Below are 13,804 nucleotides of genomic sequence, written 5' to 3'. Positions count from 1 at the left end.
AGAAGCCACCACAATGACAAGCCCGCGCACTGCAACGAAGAGTAGCCCCTGCTCACCACAACTAGAGAAAGCCCGCGTGCAGTAACGAAGACCCAATGCAGCCAAAAATAAATTAAAATAAAAAATCTGATGCAGCCAAATAAATAAATAAATATTTTTTTAAAAAAGAAAGTTCATTGCAGCTTTATTCCAAACAACCCAAATGCCCATCAGCAGGAGAATGGTAAAAAATTGTTGTGTATTTATACAGTGGACTATTACACAGCTATAAAAAGAGCAGATTTCTGAAGCACACCAACGTGAACCATTATGCTGAGAGAAATAAGCTACATACAAAAAACGTATACACTGATTCTATTTACATGAAGTTCAAAAAATAATCAGCAAAAATAATCTAAGATGACAACATTGTAAAACAACTATACCATCCCCCCCCAAAAAAAATCTAAGATGATAGAAGTCAGAACATTGGTTACCTTGGGGTGGGGATGGTTACCTTGGACTTGGAAGGGGCACAGAGAACTTCCTGGGGGACATGGGGATGCTCTGTATCTTGATTTGGGTGGTGGTTACATGGGTTTATGCATAGATACAAATTCATAGAGATGTCCACTCGAGATCTGTGCATTTTACTGCATGTAAATAAAAAAGTGAAAATTTTAATTATGTCAATAGAAATATTGAAAAAGAAAAGAGGAATTGGAGAAGAGTGAAAAGGTCAAGTTAAATGGGGGCTATCCAACTTGGAGCTGGCCTCATTCATCAGAAAGCCCAGTAACCTGCTTCTCCTTGGGTTTGTGAGCCATAGGACTGAGGCTGAACCACATTCTGACCCTGGCACCAGCAACAGACTACTTGCTATTGAATTTATGTCAAACTATGCTACCAGGCCTTTACTTCAGTTTTGCAGATAACATTAAGCCAAAATTTTTCCCTTTGAAATTCTCCCCATTTCTCCTGAACTCCCTGAACCACTTACCTAGTCACCCCAATAGCCATCTGTGACCCCTACTTGTTTGCACCCCATCAATCACCAAGTCCCGTCAATTCTACATCCTTACTAGCTTTAACACTCATCCATTTTTTTCTCCGCCTCTGACGGCCTAAATCCAGACAGCGTCATCCTCCTAGATTACGCACCAACCTCCTACCTGGTCTTCCAGCCTCCCATGGTCTTGTTCTCCTTCAGTGAGCTCCCCACGCTGCTAAAGGGATCATTGCTCTAAAATGCGCATCACAAAATACTTGAAAGGATCTCTATAGCTGCCAGATAGATGGGATGGTCATAAACAGGATGGTCAGGGAAGGTAATATATGAGCAGAAGCCTGAAGGAAGAGATTGCTTGCCACCTCACACCCCACGTGTATGCCATAGTTATTCTGATCTCCTGGCAACTCCTAGAATAGGCTGTAATCCCTCCAGCCTCAGGGCCTTTGCATATACTGCTTCCTCTACCTGCAGTGCTCCAAGCTGTCAAGAACTGTGAAGGGCCTGCAATTTTACCCTACTTGTGGGCTCATAAGTTAACCTGCCACAATCATGGACGTTGGTGGAAGACATGAGACTCCTGGGTCAGAGAAGGCCACTTTATTATCCCTAGAAATAGTAGTAGCCAGAATGTCAGCATTTTTTCACTGTTTTTCTGACCCCCAGATGACCCATCAGTCATTGGTGGTGATGACCCACCATCATTCAGTAAGACAGATGAGGTCTAAATAAGTAAGTAAACCGTTATGCAAGGAACTGAGACCATAGCAATTAAGATGACAATAGTTGAGACAAGAATCTTTGGAACTGACTGCAATCTTCACAGAGCTTTGGCATTGACAGAGGCCTCCTTAGTAGGTGATGGAAGCCCCACCCTGAACAGTTGCCGCCCTTGAGAATCTGCTCAGGGCCTGGTCGGGAGACTGACACATCTACAGATGAATGGCAAGGCTGTGCTCTTAAGCTCTGGTAGAGATGTGCACAAAGGAAGTGCACAGGATAGACAGGAGGAGGCCACTGGGGCTAAATCTTGACTGAGGGACAGGAATTCCTCCAAAGGACTTAAAAGACTGGTCTTGAAAAGAGCACTGCTTATGGGAGGAGGGCAAGTGCGTCTCTGAGGCAGGAGCTCCTTAAGTCTCACATTTATGCAATAACTTTGAGTGTTTTTTGGTGGGACAGGGGGATATGAAATTCTCTACAGATGTGGCCTTGGCTACCTGCCCAGATGAGGTGAAATTCCTCTCAGGTACTGCCTAGCAACCAATGAACGGGAAGAGGAAGCTGCAGGGCTGGGGGTGCAGGGGGGGCGCTCTCTGGGGTGGGGTCGCTGTGATGCTCACAATTCCAGAACAAATCCTCGGCACCTCTGCGGCAGCCAGAATTGAGTCTGGCTCCTCCGGTGAGAACATGCCCTGGATTCCACCAGGCCTGCTCCTCACGCCCAGCCGGCAAGATTTCAGGACCAACGCTGCCACACACACTACTCCCCGCTTGCCAGGCAACGTAGGACACCCTGGGGCCGCCCATGACCGTCTTTGGTTTCTGGAGTCAGGATGAGCGTGACACATCCCAACCCCACCTGCAGTGCCCTTGGGCTGGGCTCTGTCCCTCGAGAGCAGAAAGCTCTGCAGAGGAGTGGGTGAAGGGAGCCGCAGACACATCAAGCCAGCAAGGCCTCAGCGTCGGTCCCCACCCCCTGCAACTCCTTTATCTGGCAGGTGAAGAAGTGGGCACCTGGGAGGGCAGGGGACCTGACCAGGGGGATGTGACTGCTCGGGAGGGGGCTCGCTCCCCACCCCAATCCCGTGCTTTACTACCTCTCTTTCTAGCTTTCTCCCAGGTCCCCCGTCAGGGCCCAGCCGTTCACACTAAAGACACCCATGAACTTGTCTCCTTCTCCCTGGACTTCGAGCTCCCTGAGGGAAGAAACAGCACCTTTCCCATCGGGGCACACAGTGGGAGCCCAAGGAGCGCCTGGTGAGGGAGGGGTTAAGTGGACAGAGGCTACAGGCTGGGGGCTATTTTGGGTCATTGCTTTTTAGTCACAAACGACAGGGCGTAGCTGGACCCAACATCAGAAAAAAAAAAGGGTTGTCTTTGTTTAAAAAGTAATGTTATCTGATTCCCTTTATTATAAAGCAGAAACTAACACACCATTGTAAAGCAACTATACTCCAGTAAAGATGTTAAAAAAAAAAAGAAAAAGTAACGTTATAAGTTTAACAAACTCCAATGTTTCCTTTCCAAACCTTTGAGTAGGACTGAGGAGATGGTGCCATTTTGATTCCGTGGCTCCTCTTACCTTCCCGCTGCAGCCCACTGCCCAGCTCCATCGTGGTCCTGTCCTCGTCATACCTCTAGCCCAGTTTCAGAAGCAGGACTTGGGGAAGCTGGGCTGAGCGGGTGACTTAGTCACTGGCTGTCCCTCCTCTGCCTCTCTTTCCCTGCCTCTTGGTCAGAGTCAGTCTCTCTCTCTCAGCTCTTGGCTGGGCCTGTCCACTTGGTCTTGGCGTTGGAGGAGCAAGTCAGACGCTGGGAGGAGGGCGGGGCACAGGACGGAGGGAAATCTCATGTGTGTCCAGGCTCCCGGGAAGCCCTGCCCCATGCGGTTCCTGAAGGAGATAGAACCCCCTGCTCTCTTCCACCCCCGAGGAAACAGCTCTCTGGGTGAGGGGGGTGTGAATGAAAAATGTGGCTGCCATATCAGTAGACAAAGGACGTTACAGCCATCAAGCTGCTACAGTCACCTCTACAGTGAGCCCTGAGGGAACTCAGGATGGAGACTAACAGGCTGCCCACGGCCAGGCCCTCAGCCCCTGCAGCCACCCCCAACGGTGCACCCTGAGGGGACATCAGGATGGGAAACCACAGGATACTGGCCTTAGGTAGCACAGGTGCACATCAAAGGAATGACTTCAATGAACCCAGGCTCTTGCATCTTCCCATATGCAGAAAAGCACTAAATTCATTAACTTGAGATACTGGTTTTCTTTAATTAACAGTAATCTTTTGATGTTCCAGTTACCTGGTCTTTGTTGCAAAACTCCTGTATGTCCTGGCCCCTCCCTTGCCTCATGGGAGCAGTCCCTTAGAACGATCTGAGAGGCTGCCTCCTGGGCTTGGAGTTCTCAGGAAGACCGCCAGGTAACACGTAATTCTCAAATTTTAGGTTGTGCATTTTTTTTTTTTTTTTTTCAGCTGATGGGGGAAGGCAGGAGCGGGTCAGATGGAAGGGGTCAAGGCCTTGCCAGTCCCATCCTTTTTTCCTGCCTGAACCCTCTGCTCTGAGCTCTGCCCTCAGCACTGCTGCGTTAAGTTTACAGGAAACACGGTTGAGCAGACACCCCCTTAAGACTCTACAGAGTAGGGTGCGGTGCTGCTCCAGCTCCGTGCGTGAAGCCCAGACTCTGCCGGGGTTCTTGCCCCAGAGACTCTCGCTGGTTGGTGGTTGATGGCCATTGGTCTCTTGTAGGAACCTTGTGTATATTCTTCCCACCTCTTGGGAAATGACCTTTGTGGGCATTAAAAAGTAAAAGTACTTCCAGTTCCCTTCCTGAGTCTCTTAGGCAACATGAGACGCTAAATAACCAGTTCTAGGGAGGGGTGCTGGTTTGGAGTTTAACCCACAAAGGGCAGGCCCTGTCATGCCCACCCAGGTGGCGACATGAAGGTCCTGCCTGGAAAGAGGGAAGGATCAACCCTGGGCAGCTCTGGGGCTGCAGCAGGCATGGTGTTCACGATCAAGTACAAAGGTAAACAGAGCATAGCAGTGGGTTAAAGAGATCGTTCATCTTCCTGTCGATGACAGACGTGAGCTTTGGCCCAGGGCCCAAACTTCTTATCCTTGAAAAACACATTTTACATATCGCTGGCAAAAGCAGCCAACCCAGATTAAGCCGCCAGACCTAACTATTTTCGATCTTCCTCCTACTCCTCTTGAAAAATATGAGATAAAGATTTTCTAGGCTGCTTCTTCCCTCTCTCCCCCAAAAGACAATGAGAACCACTAAAAGGAAGGCAGGGGCTCTGTTGGGGGTTTGCTCCCCTCCAGAAAGCCCACTTCAGGCCAGTTCCATAAGGACGAGAGTATTTGCATTTCAGAAGGATTCTTCAGTTTCTAATAGGATTCCTTCAAAAGGCAGATTCCTGAGGACATTTAAGGATTTATTTACAGATCGTTAACTTACTCATCAGAGAGGCTGAAGGGCAGAGAGACTCTGAGCTGACATTTTGGAGGTGCCACCTCAAAGTGAGATCAAGCAGAAAGAAAGATAAAGTGCTTTTGAAATGATAATGTGAAGTAATGGGGACAAGTATTTGTCTCATAGCCACCATTTGAGGAAAACATGTACGGTATAAAGTGAAGTCCAGATGGATTGCTCTACACCGACTATGTAATTAATATTTTAGTGAGGGGGCAACCCTCAGCTGTTACTATAAAAATTTTCTCAAAACCATCACATAAGTTGGAGCATCATAAAACAGGTTTCTGCCAAGTGGACTGTATTTTTTATCACGAGAACAAGGTTATAAACTTGGAGTTACATTCCTGATTAGGGATTTGACATCAAACACATCAGATATGATTTGATGATTTCTGTCAGAAATGCAAACTGAGGGCTATAATAAGTTCTCAAGAAAATTTTAACCATGAATCACACAGAAGTACAAAGCAGGTTACAATATAAATGTGACCTAAAACGCTGACACTTACAATAAACATTGACTTTGCAATACCCTGATTTGTTTTCTCTAGAATTTAAACGAGCCTTTTGGAACCAGATTTTTAAAACAAACTAAGCACGGTCCCTGAGGAGCCTTAGCTGACACCTTTTTCCGTTTCTTTCCTAAAGTTCCCCGCCAAAGTTTTCCAAATCATTCCCCTGACCTTAGAGCTGCTGCAAGTGGCACAAGTGGCTTGACAGTTTGTTGACAAGAACAGCAGCACTTCACACTTCACTGGAAAGCCATAGAGGCATGTTCCAGGTCATTAACTGACACTTTGAAGAGGAGTTGCTTGCTGCACTGGGGTAGTGGGATTACGGAAAATTTCTTTTACTGTTTTCACAGCGTTTTTTTTTTTTTTTAAATGATTTAAAAAATAGATTTCAAGTGCACAGAATGCAAATAATAGAAATTCTTGATTCACGGCACACTCTCATCATTGCTCCTTGCACGGCTTTATTTTACTTTGTTATTTTTATTTGCTAATGAACACCTGCTGAAACCAATGCCCAACCAAGAACTAGACCATCACCACCATTTTCCCTTGACCTCAGGGCACCCTCTCTATGCCTGTCCTCTGCCTCTCACATAGGTTGCTCCTCTCCTAAATCTGGTGTTTGTCATTCTTTTGCTTTTTAAAATGAATCTTGCCAAATACGCTTATACACCTAAATAATATATAATTGGGTTTGCTTGGTTAATAAAATGATTATCACATTGTATTTTGTTTTCTGTAGCCTGTTCTTTTTACTCAACGTTGATTCTGAGACATCCATGTGGTTAGTAAAACCGTAGTTCATTATTTTCACCTGTGTTATAATCCATTGTGTGAGTCTACCAAATTCTATATATATTTTCTCCTGCCAACAGATATTAGGGTCGTTTCTATTTCTTTTTTCTAAAACAAGCTTTCCTGCTATGAACATTCTCCTATCTATTTCATATTACACAGGTGCTAATATTTCTTTTGGGTATGTACCTAGATGTGGAATTACTGGGTCTTAAAGCATGAACTTTACAGGTCAATGACAAATTAATTTCCAAAGTGGTTATATTAATTTACACTCCTACCAGCAATGTGACCACACTGATTCACATTCCCTTCAAACGTGATGTGTCAGACTTCTTAACTTTTATCAATAGTTGTAAAATGGTATCTCTGTATGGTTTTCATTTACATTTCTCAAATGTTTCTTTGCTCTATTTCCTTTTCTGTGAGATGCCTGTTTGAATCTTTTGTGCAGTTTTCTATTAGGTTACTTTTCCTTTACTTATGTCTGTAGAAATCTTTATATATTCTGCATGGTAATTCTTTGTGTAGTAATAACTTCTCCCAAGTTGTAGATTTTATTTTCTTTAAAGTATCTTTTGATCACACGTCTTGATGGCTCATTTTAATGTATCTGAATTTGTTAATATCACCTTTTATGATTATTAGACTTCTGTCTTGTTTAGAAAATTATTCCTTAATATCAGAAAGACATTCACTTATATTTTCTTCTAAAAGTTAAAGTTTGCTTTGGACATTTAAGCTCTTAATGTTTCTAGATTGGATTTTCATATATGAAGTAAGAGCTGATTTCAATTTTTTGGCCCCATTTGTTTATTAGTGTTTCCTTTTCCCACTATTTCCAGTGTGTCTATACCGCTAGTGTCTTAAAATTTCCAGTATGCACAGGTTTGATTCTGGGCTCTCTATTGCATCCATTGGTCAGTTTGTTGGTGCAGTCCTGTACCAGTACTACATACACTATCTTAATTACTATAACTTTATAATAAACCATTGTATCTTCGAGGATAAGCACCCCCTCATTATGTTCCTTCTTCAGTAATATCTTGCTTAACCTTGGTCTTTGGCTCTAAAATTTTCTAGTTTTCCTCTATAAAATGTGCACATCTTTTGTTAGAGTTTTTCCCCTGGAATTTATAGTTTTATGGTATTGTAAATCAGGATTAATATTTAAAAATATTTTTTGTTTGTCTCTGATATATAGAAATGAAATTGTATTTTTTGTATGCATCATATCGAAGTCTTCTATTATGTCTAATTTATTTTTAGATTCTTTGGGGGATTCCTATGTAGACATTTATCTGTAAATAATGACAGTTTTATTTCCTTTTCAACCATTATGTGTTTGATTTTTCTTGACTTATTGTGCTGTATAGGGTATCTAAAAAGTACTGAACAGAAGTGATGAGAGCACCTTTTTCCTGATTTTCAAAAGAAAACTTCCAGTGTTTTCCTACTTAGCACGATTTTTGTTGTAGTAGTTTTATTTAAGATTGGATTCTAGTGAAATGTTTGCCGTTTCACACAACATTCTGTTTTCACTCCGTTCGCGAGAACTTAGCCATCAAGCTACTCATAGCTGCAAGAGAGCTGGGAAATACAGTCTTTTAGCTGGTGGCAAAGGGCAAATGGAGTTCTGTTCATTTGATATAGAAAGTCAGAATGGATATTTGGTTGGTAATGAGTAGGCTCTACCATATCTTGGGGATGTTGCCCAGAAACCAAGATGGGCAGTTTGGCTAGTATCACTTGGATATCTTGAAAGATTTTAAAATGTCTTAGGCCTTTCTACGAAATTATAAAAACAAATAATAACATTGCAAAAAAGCTGCAAGTTACTTCCTTAACCCACAGGTCAACCTCATGTACTTCCTGATCTCAGAGCTCCATTCTGGACCAAATCCAAGACTCTCCTCTTATCAAGGAGGAAAGAGTAGAAATCACATCACTGATCATTTGATTTAAGATGCTCAAAGTGGAATTAGCAGGACCAGAAGTATGACAACGTTCACGGTAGAATGCAAATTTGAAGTCTTAACCGGTTGTAATCGCTGGTGCCGTTTGTTACCCCTGCACTTTTACATAACTGACTCTAGAGTGAGAAAACAGTTTACCTTTTGCAATTTCAAGACTCTAGGTATATATATCATGAAATAGCCCAGCAGAATATGGGCTCCTCAACTGCAGGAACAGTATATATCCATCATGTTTGTATCCCTGCATCTAGCAGAGGGCCCAGCACTTAGCAGATCAATATTTGTTGGATGAAACTGTTTTCCAGAAATGTTATTAGCCATTTGTGTTTCTACTTTAAATGTTGTGCATTTACTTTTTTAATCAATTTGAAATTTATTTGGGGGAATAACACTGAGAATCTAACTTGCTTTTCCCCTAAATGTCCAATTTTCTCAATACCAATTAGTGAATGATGCTTCCATAATCCATTGATTTCTGACATTTCCTTTTAATTCTAAGTCACTGTTTATAAGATGGTATATTTCAGGGCTAGCTATTATACTGATGTGTCATTAATTAACTGCTTAGTTATTCCTTTTAAAAGTCACAATTACTCCTCGGCTCAAAACCTGCAAAGGGTCCTCGTTCAGTAAAACCAAAAGGAACAGTATCCAGAACATTATAAAACTAAAATAAATCAATAAGGAAAAAAAAAAAGAAACAACCAAAACCAGTAATTTCACAGAAAGAAGAATATGAACAGCAAAAAGTGATGTTTAACCTCACTCATAATCAGGGACATTAAAACCAGTGTGAAATATTTCACATTCACCAAATTGGCAAAAATTAAAGTGAAGCAACTCCAAGCATTGGTAAGACAAACAACAGGCTCCTTCATCCACCACTGGAGGGGATGTAAACTGGTATAACCATTTGAGAAATGGTCTAGCATTACCTAAATTGAACAGGCATATACACTACAGCTCAGCAACTCCACTGTATTATTCATAACAGCAAAAACTCCAAACAATCAAAAAGTCCATCGATGCGATGGATACACGAACTGTGGTATATTTATACAATGAAACTACATCACTGAGGATGAATAAACTACAGCTAAATTCATCAACATGGATACATTTCAAAAATGTCAAAGACAGTTAGCAAAAAATACCCCCATGATTTTTTTATAAATTTCAAAAGCAATGAAAACCACAAATTATTTAAAATAGTAAAAGCTAGAGATTGGTGTAATATTTACAACTGCAGATCCAATCAGGGAGGGGTAGTGAGAGGACTTTGAGGAGCATTGGAATGTTGTTTCTTGGTTGGACAACTGTACATTTTCATATACTTTTGTATATGTGCTGTATTTCATAACAGAATTATTCTTGAATGGTATAGTAGGTTGAATATCAAATACTAATCCTTAGAGTTTATAAACGTTACCCTGGAAAAAGGGTCTTTGCAGTTGTGATTAAGAATCTTGAGATTACTCTGGATTTATCCAGTGGGCCCTAAATGCCATCGTTAAGTGTCCTTATGAGAGGAAGAGGGAGATTTCACACAGACACGCAAGAGAAGGCAATGTGAAGATGGAGACAGATGTGGGAGTGATGTGGCCACAAGTCAAGGAAGCTAGCAACCACCAGAAGATGCAAGAGGCAAGGAGTGGATTCTTCCCCAGAGCCTCTAGAGGCTAGACACCTTTATTTCACAGATGAAAAAGATTTTGGACTTCTGCCCTCCAGAACTGTGAGAGAATAAATTTTTGTGCCAAGCCATCATGTTTGTAGTAATTTGTTATAGAAGCCTCAGGAAATGCATACAAATGGTGAAGAATGGGAGAGCTGCCTACGAAGGGTTGCTAAGGAGACCTAGTAAAATTCCAGACATTTATAGTAAGATCAATCTGCACAGCTGAATGGTTTTGTCCAGCAATATTCTGCAGTCTTAATGTAGGAACAGAGAAAGCTGAAAGAATGATCTGTGGTTGGGCTTCTGCTAGGCAAGGAAGTAGAGAATGCTGGCATGAGAGTAGAGTAGCTAGGTAGGGAAGAAAGTGAAACCAGAAAAGGTGGTCAGAAAGTAAGGAGACTGACCAGCAATTCTGATAAGATCAAAGAACAGATGCAATAGGAATCAGAATGAGGGAACTAGAAAGATATCTGGTTTGGTAAGAAAGATTTCAGAGGAGGGGCAATTAGGGTAAAGAGATCTAGTGTGTGGTTATGGAGCTAAGAGAATCAAGTGTAATGGAGTCAAGGAAAAGCAGAGCACCGCCCAGGCCCTTGAGAATGATACTGTGATTAAGGCCCTATTCATTCATCTGAGATCTCTACCCCGGTCATATACCTCCCTTCTCAGTACTGATGATAGACCAACACATGCTGTAAAAAGACTTTATCTTAATGTAAATGCATTTCTCTAGTTCTTAAAACAATCTGGTAATGGTCAGAACAGACTTTACATTCCCCATGTGGGATAATGGCTTGAGACTCCTTTCTGTAAATTATTGACAAATCTAGTTTTTCAGCTCTGTCCAGAAGGTGCTTTTTGTCAGTAGGAAGCGATACTACTCAAACTTTAATATACATAGAAAATCACTGGAGGAATTTGTTAAAGTGCAAATTCTGGTTCAGTAGATCTGAAGTGTGGCCTGAAATTCTGCATTTCTTCAAGCTCCAAATTGATGCTGATGGCTGCTAAACAGTGGACAAATCAGATTAAATATTTCCCTCTCTAAAAAGGTGATCCTTAAAAGCATGGCCCATTTGGAAGTGATCTTCCCATCAAGGAAATGAAGCTTCAGCAGAACCAATGATGAATTTGTCATTTCAATCTCCTGGGGTTATGATGATGGCTAATGGGGTACTGTGAATACCCAAAGACTATCAGTGTGTGACAGGGAATCAAAGCTATCCCTTGGAAACACACGAGATACTTCATATCCATTAGAATAAGTGAATTTAGCAAGGCTGCAGCATATAAGATCAATATACAAAAATAAATTATATTTCTATATAAAAATATTGATAATGGCATCAAAAATATTAACTACTTAGGGATAAATCTGACAAAACACGTACAGAACCTGTACACTGAAAACTACAAAACACTCCTGAGAGAAATTAAAGACCCATATAAATGGAGAGCTGTATTATGTGCATGAGTTGAAAGACTCAGTATTAAGATACCAATTCTTCCCACATTGATCTACAGAATCAACACAATTCCAATCAAAACCCCATGAGGTCTTTTTTGTAGAAACTGACAAGATGATTCTAAAATTCATATGGGGGCTTCCCTGGTGGCGCGGTGGTTAAGAATCCGCCTGCCAATGCAGGGGACACGGGTTCGAGCCCTGGTCCAGGAAGATCCCACATGCCGTGGAGCAACTAAGCCTGTGAGACACAACTACTGAGCCCGTGTGCTGCAACTACTGAAGCCCATGCACCTAGAGCCCGTGCTCTGCCACAAGAGAAGCCACCGCAATGAGAAGCCCTCACACCACAACGAAGACCCAACACAGCCAAAAATAAATAAATAAATAAATTTATTAAAAAATAAATAAATAAATAAAATAAAATTCATATGGAAATGTAAAAGACCTCAAATAGCCAAAACAACTGGAAAAAGAAAAACAAAGTTGCAGGGCTAGGCCTACCTGATTTCAAGACTTATTATAAAAGCTACAATAATCAAGACTGTGGTATTGCATCAAGATATGGGTCAGTGGAACAGAATATAGTGCAAAATGACCCATACGTATATGAACAACTAATTATTTTACAAATGTACAAAGACAATTTGGTGGAGAAAGTATAGCTTTTCAACAAATGGTGCCAGTACCATCAGATACCCATAGGCCAAGAAAAAAAGGAACTTTGGTCAATATCTTGCATCAAGTACAAAAATCAACTCAAAATGAACCACAGTCCAAAATGTAAAACCAAAAACAATAACACTACTAGAGAAAAAAATAGAAGATATTTATGACCTTGGGTTATACAAAGATTTCACAGATACAACACCAAGAGCACAATCTACACATGATCAATTTGAATTCATCAATATTTAAAACTGCTCTTCGAATAAGAATGAAATGACAAGTCCAATAATGGATTTGTATCTGGACTGTATTCTTTTAAAGAACTCTCAAAGCTCAATAAAAAAACAAATAAAAGTAGGCAAAAGTTTTGAATAGGTACTTCACCAAAGATATACAAATGGCAAATAAGCACATTAACCATTACAGAAATGCAAATTAGAATCACAAAGATATACACACCTATTAGAATGACTAAAATGAAAAAGACTGACCATACCAAGTGTTGACGAAGATGTGAAGTAACTGAACGCTCACACTGCTGGTGGGAATTTAAAATGGTACAACACTTCGGCAGTTTCTTAAAAAGTTAAACATTTCAACCATATGATTCTGCTACCCCACCCACTCCTAGCTGTTTACCAAGAGAAGCATATGTTCATACAAAGACTTTTATATAAATGTTCGTAACAACTTTATTTGTATTAGCCCCAAACTGGAAACAGCCCAAATATCTACCAGCACGTGAAGGTATAAACCATATGTGGTATATCCACACAGTGGAATAACAGCTATAAAAAGAATGACCTGTTGATATACACAATATGGATCTAAAATAATTATGCTTAGTGAAAGAAGTCCAACAAGAAGAATACATGTTGTATGAATCCATTTACATACAACTTTAGAAGATGCAAACTAACAGTAACAGAGATCTTTGGTTGCTGGGAAGTATGTGGGATGGATGGGTGAGAGGGATTATCAAGGAGAATGAGAAAATATTGAAGGGTGATAGATAATAGGTTCATTACCTTGATGTGGTGACAGTTTCATATATACATGTATATTTAAATAAAATAATACACATATACATATTGGGTTGGCCAAAAAGTTCATTTCGGGTTTTTCTGTAAGGTTACAGGAAAACCCGAATGAACTTTTTGGCCAATCCAATACTTACTGAATTGTGTTCTTTAGATATGCGTTTACTGTATATCAATTATATCTGAATAAAACTGTTTTTAAAGCTCTAAAGAGCTAGGGACTTCCCTGATGGTCCAGTGGTTAAGACTCAGTGCTTCCACTGGAGGGGGCATGGGTTCGATCCCTGGTCAGGGAATCAAGATTCTGCATGCCACATGGTGCAGCCAAAAAAAAAAAAAAATCTAAACAGCTATATTTTTCAAATTTGACTAGCAAGCAAGGCTTCACTTGTAATTATTATTCTTATACACGTAAAATCCAAATTGTAACAGTTAAGAAATAGACTCTGTATGACAATATTATAAAATAT

The sequence above is a fragment of the Balaenoptera physalus genome (genome assembly GCF_965194825.1).
Source record: "Balaenoptera physalus genome assembly, chromosome: 8".
NCBI lineage: Eukaryota > Metazoa > Chordata > Mammalia > Artiodactyla > Balaenopteridae > Balaenoptera > Balaenoptera physalus.
Note: the sequence above shows the minus strand (reverse complement) of the source record.